Source organism: Pygocentrus nattereri, chromosome 23 (assembly GCF_015220715.1).
Source record: "Pygocentrus nattereri isolate fPygNat1 chromosome 23, fPygNat1.pri, whole genome shotgun sequence".
NCBI classification, from domain to species: domain Eukaryota; kingdom Metazoa; phylum Chordata; class Actinopteri; order Characiformes; family Serrasalmidae; genus Pygocentrus; species Pygocentrus nattereri.
This window is the reverse complement of record NC_051233.1, coordinates 27,867,189-27,879,238: the sequence shown is the minus strand read 5'-3', so window position 1 is coordinate 27,879,238 and position 12,050 is coordinate 27,867,189. Positions and strand designations below refer to the sequence as shown.

Genomic DNA, 12,050 nt, shown 5'->3' with positions numbered 1-12,050 from the left:
TCGTCAAGGGTGACACCCCCAGATAACAGATATTTCAGGCTACAGATTTGACAGATAATCTGACCATTTTAAGAAATATTTCAGTGAAAAATCAACACAATCCCCCACCACTTACCCCAAAAATAGTCAACCGGTCTTATTACTTGTTAACTACTTGAAACGAGGGGGAAAAATGAATGTGAATGTAAGCCCATACCCACCAGTTAGCGCCACACACACACACACACACACACACACACACACACACACACACACACACACACACACACGCTTAAGGCAAGCAGATGATTTAGGTATGCAGCATGCATGTTATAAGATGTTAGCCTCAATGCTCATATTGCTTTGAGATAAGAGGATAATATGTTTACAAACGCATGAATGAAACCAAGCTGGCCGATTCCTTCTTCATACTGCATCAAACTGAATCCAGAACAGAAACAGCACCTTAACCACCTTTAAACTAAGAGAGAGGCCAAACATTTGCTTCTGGAGATCTAACGCCCAGCAGAGCTTCCTGCTGACCCTACTCTGACCCGACCCACAGCCAGGTGTGACTTAAATCAGGGTCAGAACCTGATCAAAGTAGATCTGAACGAAAAACCCACACAAGCACTTCATCCTCCGAGACTTCAGAACAACAGAAAACATTAGAACAAGTGTTTCGCTGGAAATGAACCTGAACACTTTCTTCCCCCCGCCCAACACCGCCCCCACCCCCCTTCGCTTGCGGGGGCTTGACAGCGTATGGCATTTCTATTAATATTTTGCTGCTCGTATTTTGGGGCGTGGTCCACCATCTGCGAGCTGGAGCACCCTGCTGAGTTACATGACCACAGGGAGGGACTGAAAGGGACTGAGTGAATGAAAACACTGGAAAAGTGCAGGAAAAGATGACGTGATAAACACGGAGAGAACAAAATCTCTAGAAAGCCGTCTAAAGCCCAAAGATCTTCAATTCCACACTCGGGCCGACTGATATATTTGCTGGTTGACGACATCAACCAAACACGGACAACCCACAGATTACTGATACTGATAAACCTGTTGGTCACAGAATCACCGGGATTTAAATCCATGATGTCCAGATGACAGGACAAGCGCTTTTAACAGGGAATAAGAGGCATGTTCTACTTAACTAGAACACACAATACAGACTAAACTAGAGGACCTGAACACAAAACACCAAAAACATGCAGAACGCTTCCACACCTAACTTGACAAACGAATAACGCCGTAACACTTTTCTATGAAGAAACATTGGGTCTTGGCCTGGGCCACATCTTAAAATAATCACCACCATATTTTCTAGTTAAAAAATGCAATAACTGATCATATTGATTATTGGGCTAAATAAACTACTACTTTAGAATCAAAGAAGAAGCAGCCGAATGTGTCGCCAAGCTAATTCATATGCACGACTAAATGTCCAAACGGTGAATTAGAAGAAATCGTCTGGGAGGAAAACAAAAAAAAAAAAAAAAAAAACACAATAAACAAATTTACATTAAAATTTTCCCCCTTTATCACCCAAACAAGCCAAGAGGTTTGCTTCTTTAGTTTTGCACTGACGCTACCAGGCTAATGTGGCTAACAACTAATGGAAGGCCTGGGCGATATGTTAAAAATAAACAATCATATTTTGGAAAAAGTTATAATTACCTATAACGTCATACGCCATTCCCATGCGGACGGATTCTAATGTCAACTGATGTAATGAAAATGTTTAATGAGGTAAATAAATAAATAAATAAATAAATAAAATCACACAAATACACTTGTGAAAGCTTTTCCACATCTTGTTTGTCAATTTGTGACTAAAAGAGGTTTCGGTGAGATCCCGCTGGTGTGGATTCATGTTTTTTTTCCTAATAACGAACACAAATTCAAACTGCTTACAACAGCTCTAAAGAAACCTGGTTTCCATCATCATAGCAGAGATGCTCCAAAATTCAGCTAGAACTACCCGTGGGAAACCACGAAGGATTATATTTTCATAATTGACCGTCGGAACCGTCAAGCTATTCAGAAAATGCTGAAAACGCTGTGCTGGTCGGTGGAAACGCCCAGCAGAGAGACTGGAGAACTTCCTGTACTGTAGCCTATTGGCTTATTAATACCCCAAAAGAATCCACTCTCAAAACATGTACATACTATTTAATATTATAGAGCTGTTTAGAATTAAATGAGTCCAGTCAGTTTTCTTTCCCAAGAGCGCCTATAAAGTTTGGTCATCGGCTTGCTGGTCCATCATCCAGTATTCGATTACACTGTCCAGGCCAACAGCCCTTCAGTCACGCTCCCTCCAAACCGAAACCATCACACAGCTGCCTTAAACTGTCGCGGAATCTCCAACACACTTGCTTATGTGGGTTCTGGCACAAACACACACCCCATACATCCATGTGCAAAAGTTTACACCCCCACTGGTCATTTCACGTTGATTCTCTCAGTGAAAATGTCAATGTGCTCTACTGAGTCCACACGTCTGCCCTGCTTAACGTCACTGTTCGTTTACTGAATTTAACACACTGGAGAACATAAAACAGCATCGCCTGTGCTGATCAACACAAACAAACGGCGAACAAACAGAAACCGCACACTAAACGCGCATTCCCTCATTTTCTCATAGCGAAGAGGGCGTCAGGTTTGATCTGCGGTGTTAAAACTTCCGCGTGTGACCAGATCGGAGAGAAGCAGCGAACGGTGAAGATTATATTTCTTTAATGAAACCGTTCCTTTAAAACAGAGTGAACAGGATATTCACACAAACCAGCCTCTGTGCTGCGCTCCGCGCTGGAATGGGATTTGGACGCTTTACCCACATCACCAGCTTGTGGATGTCTCTGCATTGCCTTGGCAACTGCGGTGCCTTGGCAACGGGCAGAGGTCACAGCGGAACAAGGATAAGCTCTGCTAAACTAGCTGGGGCTTGACAAGCACGCGAGATAGCGTGAAAACTTGGCCGCTTCCGCTGTGACGAGTGGATGGATGAGTGCAGGAGTCTGACACACACACACACACACACACACACACACTCACACACTCACACAGCTCCTAAACTATTTCATGCTAGCATCCACTTTCTTCTCGCTGGCCTTGTTCGCAAACCCGAGGCCCAATTAGCGCAAAGAGAGAGAAGCAGACGTTTCCATCACAGCGTTTTCCTAAGACAACCGGAGGACTAACGCAACGAAACTCACAGAGCGGACGTGTGTGCAGAGTTAAACTCCGCGCTGCTTCTTTTGGTTCTTGACACCCAAGACCTTCAGCAAAGAAACGTGGCAGAACCGCTACAAGCACGACACTGGGGACATGGACCTGTTAGCCAGTCCATCAGAGAATCACACTCAGAGAAATTACGCAGCTCGGCATGCAGGAGCTCTTCACCGAGCTGGTCTGCAGCACATCGCAAAAAAGTTCAGGAACCTGGAAAGTTCTTCACACGTAAACAGACTCCTATCCTGATAGAGTTCGAGTTGGTTAGTTATTCAGCTGCGATGAGCTGAACGACAAGGACGACATACTAGTACAGCAAGCAGTGAAGGCCAATCAGACACACTAGATCACCGGAAACGGACGATCCACCGTGAACACGGTTTCCCAGTCATGCTTGTTGTGTAGCTGTACAGTAGACTCCTTGGTCTTGGTTTGTGCATTTATAGTCTTTACAGATGAAGAAGAAAAAAACTGATCCAAAGTAAATCCACACAGTGAGCCGACAGCTTTTAAAGACACAACCACTTGTCGATTTATCAGTAAAAACTAGGGACGCACCCAAATCTTGGTTGCCAAAAATGTTGGAAAACAGTTAAAATATATTTTTTCATTTTTCTAGCACTTTTCCTACCAGTGGCAGCTCACAGTGCTTTACAGACAGGTGATAAAACAGTTAGAAATTAGTTAGAAAGCATTTTCTTCTGATTCTAAATAAATAAAAAGACCAAAGGTGAACAAAACACCACGAGGCAGAGTTTTAATGAAAAAGTTAAAACTAAGACGCTTCTTAAAAGTGAGCACTGAGCTTGACTGTCTAATAAACGGTGGAACCGAGTTCCACAGTTTAGAAACAGAATAACTGAACGAGTCTCCACGTTTTCTGTATTTTGGGTGTTTGTAGAAGCTCAGCACCTGCAGATCTTGATTACATGCCAGAAAATAAACAGAGACACTCGGTGATGCAAGTGGTGCTTTAAGGTCATTCAGAGCCTTAAAAACTAGTAGCAGAACCTTAAAATCTATCCTGAATGATACAGCTGGCTCTGAAAGAGAAAAAAGGCCCATGACAGTAAATGAATGAATGAATGAATAAATAAATAACAAAAACAAGATCTATGACAAAGTGCCAAAGTCTAGTACTTAAATAATGTGAATGCTACTGAAAATTAGAGACCTAAGACCATAAAAACAGCCTGTGTGGAAATATTTTACAGTCTCTAGGTACAACACTCAGGACTGTGACACTCCTGACACTACAGCAAAGCAGAAATGTCTTCTAACTGATGAGGGAAAATGACAGAATTTCCATCACTAAAATACTGACGAGGGCCGTGAGATTAACAGGTAAAACGACGGCACGCTGATCAGCTGTCCGTCGTCTCCAGCACTGGATTTATGAGGCCGACACACAGCAGGGAGCCGCTGAGCATGAGCGTCGCTCTGCAGCGCTTTCCCATAATTCCCCTCTTAATTTCTGCACAGTGTAGGTTTATACGTCATCATAAAAAAGCCCGTACCATGATAATTAACGAATGTCAGTTTCCTCTGCAACAATGGCTGGAAAAAGGCCTTCAGGATTCAATGTCCAGCTCCTCTTTCTCCCCAGCAACACACACTGATGGACACCGGCACGTGGCTCAGGTCACTGGTCACAAGGCTTGTGTTTAACAGGGAGGTTTACTACGAAGCAGCTTCACTCAAATAGAAACTCAGCTTTGGGTCAGAGCGTGCCAGTTACACGGGTGAGAGAGACAGAGAGAGACAGAGACACACACAGAGAGACACACACACAGAGAGACACACACACAGAGAGACACACACACAGAGAGACACACACACAGAGAGACACACACACAGAGAGACACACACACACACACACACAGAGAGACACACACACACACACAGAGAGACACACACACACACACACAGAGAGACACACACACACACACACAGAGAGACACACACAGAGACAGACACACACAGAGAGACAGACATAACTGTAGTGTGTGGAGAGCTTTTCAGCCAAGCTAATTTGGATATCGCTGCTCACAGGACAGTTTTATCTTATTTTATTTCTCATGCTGTCACAAGCCTCCACGACGCGGTGCTGAAGGTGGTGTTTGTTGCGGATTTTCTCACACAGTTTGTTTGAAAGGACCCCAGAGATAAAAGTCGAGAATAAAATAAATAATAAAATAAAACTTGTCCTGTGACTTTCGACTCACCCTGTACTTCCAGTGTAAGCCAAAGGAACCAGTAACACCAACCCCCCCAGTAAATTTGGGCCATTTCTTTCGGTTTATTCAGCATGTGATAAAAAAAGAAAGTAAAGGGCAAAAGGCTTTTTCACATGTTGCCAAAAACTGAAAAATGATGAAAATGGAGATACGAGGTTTCGTTCCAACAGCAGCGATATGCTACTCCCATTAGCCAACATCCCTACTTCGAGCTCCAACTTCATACGGCGTAGGATTGGTTTAGAAATTTAATCTCCTTACGGTATCAAGTCTGGTCCTGAGAGACTAAGGCTACGTTTACACGGCGGGTAGAAGTGGCCCGAATCTGATTTTTTTGTTCGTCTGTTCACACGATCTTTTAAATCTGATCTGTATGCGACGTCAGTTTGAACAGATCAGCTCTTAAACCGACCCGCATGCGCAAAAGAACAGAGCTTGACGAGACTCGTCCAGAGGCAAACAGTCGCGACGGCTCGCGAACGCCTGTCGCTCCCGGAGCTTCAGTTTCGTCTTCGCCAGCATCACAGCAGTGAATATGAAGTTCCAGATGTTGACAGCTGGGCTCATCAGCCCCGATGCCTTCGAGTTCGCCGTGAAAAGGTTAGGGTTATTCGGCCACGGCCGCTTCTTTGGTTCAGCCTCGGTTCTCCTTGGCCATTTCTTTCGGGACCTCTTCGAATACGGAGCGGCTGCGATGAGCCTCTTCTAGTCTTTTGGTACAGAAACATCAGCCTAAATATTTATGAGCAGCGCAAAATTATGACGAACGCTGATCTGGCCGTATCGGATTCCAGTACCACATATGGAAGCGCTTCAAATCGGAATTTAATGTTTTCGCTGTTCACACTGACACATCAGAGTCACGCATGAGGCCACTTTTACCTGCTGTGTAAACATAGCCTACTTGCTGCTATACACCTGTTGGTATTGCTCTCTCTGATCCCTCTAAACAGAGCACCTTAGGAGCTGAAATGGCTGGACTTGCAATAAATATTTCTAAGTGTTTGTTTGGGACAGAGCCCACGGGACCTCCAACATCTCTGCAGCCAAAAGACCAAATCAGCAGTAACACAAAAACCAGAAAAAGTTCAGAAATCTAAGCACACCAACAATAAAGGTTCCTGCTGGTTCTTAGCTTGCTTATCATGTTCTAGTTAAAACCCTTCAACCTTCTACATTATTTAAAAGCTCCTTAAAGATTCTCAACACTTGCACACCTCCTTTACAAACATGGTCCATTCTTAAAACCCCCGAAAGCTCTTCTGTGCCATCGCTCCAAAGAACCTCTTTCAGCACCTTCATTTTTACGAGTGTAGAACCTTTAACTTCAACCACGACTGACCGACCAGTTTATCCTCATCAGAAGAGACCAAACGCAACTTCTCAGAACAAACCGAAGCACTTTCAGCAGAAATATAAAGGACGAGAGAAGACAGAGCTTTCACTCACGCAGGATCATGTGTTCGTCTCCTCTTTTTCTCTTTTTTCCTGCAGGGGATCAAGTGACTGCAAACGCGACTGAGACACATGGCTCGTGTTCTCGGAGCTCGTTTGGGCCGATGGCTCTGGGTAGAATAGCTTGTTTTTAGCTTTCAGGGTTACATTACCATGTTGTCATGTCCAAAACAACACATGGCGGACAGCGTAACGGCTCTCTTGCCTTATAAGTACGGAAGAAAAGTAGTTCCAATCTGATTATTATAGCTCAGTGAGGATGAAACACCAAGTATGGTCCATGTTGTAATATCAATATTAATATTATTGTCCTATACTTTGAATATAATGTGGTTAAAAAGCACTAATACACTTTGAAATCATTTCACCACAAGTAGGTTTTATTCAACTTCTCATATTTCAATAGCCAATAAATAAATAAATAAATAAATTACCAAAAAACAAATTGATGACCAGCAATGCCATCATTTACTGTTCATAGCGGTGGGCGATATGGCAAAAACGTCATGTTGTGATACTTACACTACATTGTATTGATACACAGTGTTATATTTTTTAAGTCTCATCAGTTAGAAAAAAAAAAAATCAATAGTGCTACATTTTTTATTAAGTATAATCAAAAACTGAAGGTTTTATGTTCAATATCTGGCAAACTGTGTTGATTAAAAGTAGTTACGCAGGGTGAATTTAGCTATCATTAAAAAAAATAAATAAATAAAATACGGCACTGTGACATAAATCATCATGATAATATAAATGTTGTCATATTGCCCAGTCCTAACGGTTCAGATTAAGACGTGTTGTCCGAGTGTGGACACTGCAGGGAGACTCCAGCAGTACAGCGATTTACTTCCACTGTAAAGACTTAAAAACACATTATTACAGTAACAGAGACGGTTATTACAATTTGAAATGATTATCACTGGTTATTAAACTGTGCTACATCAGTAAAATCAGCAGGTGCACCATTCCCAAAGCTCCCATACAGGCATAAACAATGTATTCCTCAGACTAAACCAGCCCAAATCTCGCAGCTGTTGGTTACACATACATGGGAATACTCAGCACTGGCGCGAGGACCTGTAAAACACTGCAACAAACCGATCTGCTGCAGTTTTTCCTCGTTTAACAACATCTTTTGTTCTTTTATGGACTGAAAAACAGGCCTGACGAGACAAGTAACTGGTCCACAGCAGCTTTTATTGTCAAGCTTTGGCCTCGCTGACTGATATTCAAGGGTATTTTATACTGAAACGGACTCAAAACAGCATTTTAATTGCAGCCCATCCTATGAACGCGTTAGGTTGAATCAGTTACAGCACTTTCATATATTGCATATGCAATATTCACTACACTTTGTGCTATTTGAGTATTTTTTTACCACTCTATAAATGTTTTAAGTGGTAAAAAGGTCCAATATTGGAGCTTTTCTGTCCTTCGCTGCTGATACATACAGTACCTGTTTAAACTTGGCCTTAACATCTGAGATCACAACTGGACGGCACTATGTACAACAGTGAGTCCTGGAGATCCGCTCTCTCAAACCATCTTCGAAGCCTTGCTAAAGTACTCAGATGTGTCCCAGGCAAACTCAGGTGGTCACCTAATCAACCGTGTCATTAGCAAAATATGCAAACTCTGCAAGACTGAACAGTGAACAGTCGTTAGGTCCACCGTCAGCAAGTTACACAGTACAGGAAAGCGCTCCCAGTGGCTGGACCACCAACTAAACCAGCCTCAAAATCTGATCGCCACATCCGAGACGCATGGAAACGGCAGCCGTAAACAGCTGCACGTCTCGGCCGTCCAGGTCAGATCACTTCAAGACAGGTGCGAACACCAGATGTGAGCAGGGCCATAGACTCACCATCAAGAGCAAGTAAATGTAGTCAAACAGCTGTAGTGAAAGAAGTTAGATATTTGGGCAGCACCCATCCTAAACCCAAGTTTCCAAGTCCAAGCTGCTGGTGACCCTTAACAAAAAGACTGCACACACTTGGGATTAAAGCTTAGTGTTCCTGTTCCCATTCGTATGGCTCAACAAGCACATGACCTGCTCAACTCCAGCAACCCAACACAGGCGGTCAGCAGGCCAGGGGATGAGCAACAACCCAGCAGACATGCCCTGAAGACGAGTCAATGAAGAGGTCAGCCTAATGCACTTGACTTGAAGGGTCAAACCACGCTGGTCACAGTTCTTTTCTCTATTAACTTCTATGTTTAGTACAGAGGTGGCAATCCGCCGTTGCCCAATGGGCCAAATCATTTGGGTGCCTCACACAGCTTCAACATAACGGGCAAAAAGCCAGTGTAGACAAGCAGCACCAGGACAACAAGTTAGAGATTTGGGCAGCGCCCAGCACCCACCCATTACCACAGATGGTTCTTCAAGGGTTAACTGGTAAAGTCAATAGCTCTATTGAGAACCACGAGCCCTGCTTAAGCAGTTCTTTGCATGGTGAAATGTGTCATGATGTCAAGCTTGATGACACACAACAGAAGAACCCTTCAGGTGCTACATAGAACCGTTCTCACAAAGCTTCCATGTAGGACCATATAGCCTACACCACGTTCTCCATCAATCTGAAGAACCTCTACACCATGCAGAGAACCATTTAAGCACGAAAGGGGTCTAGATATGGAACTAATGCCTTTACTGAGGAGCCGCCTTTCAGTGGGCAACTCGCTGCACAGCATCCACTCCAACTACCTGGAGCACACGAGCGTGAACGTTGGGCTGAGCCACTTCCACGCAGCCCAGCCGGACTTCACAAGCAGGAGACCCCGCTTAGCGGGAAGGTATCGGGCAGAAGAGCGAAAGGACCGTCCAGCTCGCGTCAGACGTTAAAGTTGTCGCCGTGGGGCCGTTTTCTCGGACTCGCTCGCCCCCTCGGCGACACGTCTGCTCGTGTTTACTCGCAACTTCTCAGAGTTAGCAAGCTAGCTTTAGCAGGGCGACCAAACACGGGGCAACGCGCGCGCCGTTACGGAGACGAAACGCAGTGAGCGCGGCACGCGGCAACCGTCCCGTCCGTTTCTCGAGCTCGAGCGGCCGCAGCACGAAGCGGCGTTAACTTTGCCAGCCCGGAGGCTTCGGAGAAAGGGACGAGGCGAGCAGCATGGCTGCGCTCCTCCGCCTTTAGCCACACAGCGGCTTCAGCTCCGGGCACTTCTCGGCTCTGACTCCTCGCAGGACGGCGAGCGGTCCACTGAGCGCTCGCCAGCCTTCACGCCGCGCGAATAAACTTGTAAATAGGTGGTCGTTTACCTCTCGCGACGCGGTTTGTCCTTCTCGCTTTCTTCTTAAAGCCGCAAATCCACTCCACTTATGAACCTGGCCGGGTCCCGCCCCTGCCCCTTTTTCATTGGCGGCTGGCGCAAGGGAGTTGCGCTGCGCACGCCGCTGATTGGTCGGCGCGGCTGCCAATCAAAGGCAGACGCTCAAAACTTCCGTTGCCAAAAGAAGTTCGTTGCGCAGCTGCGAGGGGACGCCGTGATTGGCTGATTCAACAAGCGCCGAGTAGTAACACATATATTAACATTAATAACGCGTAGTAATAATACAACCATCTCTATTAATAACCCGTATGACAGCGGCACCAATGCGTAGGACTAGTAGGGATGCATACGAGGCCAAGTGGTTGATGTAAGTGGAACAGTTAACGCGTCTTACACGGGAATAAAGGTAAATATGGCTTTTCCCACAAATGTCTGTAGCGCACAAGTCACTGCGTGGGTGTTGTGCTGGTGCGAGTGGATCAGACACAGCAGTGCTGCTGAAGTTTTTAAACACTCACTGTCCACTCACTGTCCACTCTGGACACTCCTACCCTGTCCGTCCACCTTGTAGATGTAAAGTCAGAGACGACAGCTCATCTCCTGCTGCACAGCTTGTGTTGGTCATCCTCTAGTCCTCCATCAGTGGTCACTGGACGCCGCCCACAGGACGCTGTTGGCTGGATAGTTTTGGTTGGTGGACTATTCTCAGTCCAGCAGCGACACTGAGGTGTTTAAAAACTCCAGCAGCACTGCTGTGTCTGATCCGCTCGTACCAGCGCAACACACACCAGCACACCACCACCGTGTCAGTGTTACTGCAGTGCTGAGAATGATCCACCGTCCAAATAGCACCTGCTCTGTGAGGGTCCATGGGGGTCCTGACCACTGAAGAACAGGGTAACATAGTATCAGAGAAACAGATGGACTACAGTCTGTAACTGTAGAACTACAGAGTGCAGCTATACAGTAAGTGGAGCTGATAAAGTGGACAATGTTGGTGATGTTATGCCTGATTTGAGTATGTTTAGTATAATAATATGGAATTTATGTATGTAAACTAGGATAGTACGTAATGCAGATGCTGCTCACCTTAAAACGTGTCCATCAAGCTGGATTCGTCTTTCTCAATGGAATCATCATTTTACATAACTGCACTTAATTTCAGTCGAATTTCAAATGAGTGTAATCCTGGTGGCTCATACTCATTCAATTAAACAGTGCCCCCGGTCACAAAGCAAGCGTGGGAACCCTGCAATCAGGACAAGTGCACTTGATGCGGTGGGGTCTCCTTTTTTTAACAGTGATGAGGCATTTCTACTCATACAGTTACAGCAGCATGAAGCAGAATCAGAATAACTGAACTGCTCTGAGCTCTCCAGATAGGGCAGATATGGGAGTATGTGCTATATCCATCTGTCCACCGTTTCTTCTGAAATCAGGGGTATTATTAATGAGCTTGTCCCCTCTGCTGGAGTAACAGCCTCTACTCTTCTGGGAAAGCTACACTTAATATTACATTACTGTGAGGATGTACTGAGAAGTTCCACAGCAGGTCTATGAGTTACTATTAGTATTTAAATGGACATAAATAAGACTTAAATATAATAATTATGTCTATTTAATTTTTTCCAGTGAGGTCCACTTATAACATTATATACACATGTATGTATATATATATATATGTGTGTAAAACCCCAATTCCAATGAAGTTGGGACATTGTGTAAAACATAAATAAAAACAGAATACTATGATTTGCAAATCCAGACAAGATATTTAATGTTCAAATTGATAAACTTTATTGTTTTTTGCAAATATTCACTAATTTTGAATTTGATGCCTGCAACACGTTCCACAGAAGTTGG

At 44.5% G+C, this 12,050-nt stretch overlaps 1 protein-coding gene across 3 annotated transcripts in view; it reads right to left on the bottom strand.

The window, feature by feature from the left end:
• klhl13 (kelch-like family member 13) overlaps positions 1-10,276 on the bottom strand; it is a 99,501-nt gene extending 89,225 nt beyond the window's left edge. For 2 of the 3 annotated variants that reach the window (XM_037533533.1, XM_037533535.1), the window contains exon 1: positions 10,177-10,240. The gene's annotated coding sequence lies outside the window, so the exon portion shown is untranslated. Of the gene's footprint in view, positions 1-10,176 lie in introns of all 3 variants that reach the window. The other variant, XM_017683168.2, reaches the window with a different exon arrangement.
• Positions 10,277-12,050: the final 1,774 nt, after the last annotated feature.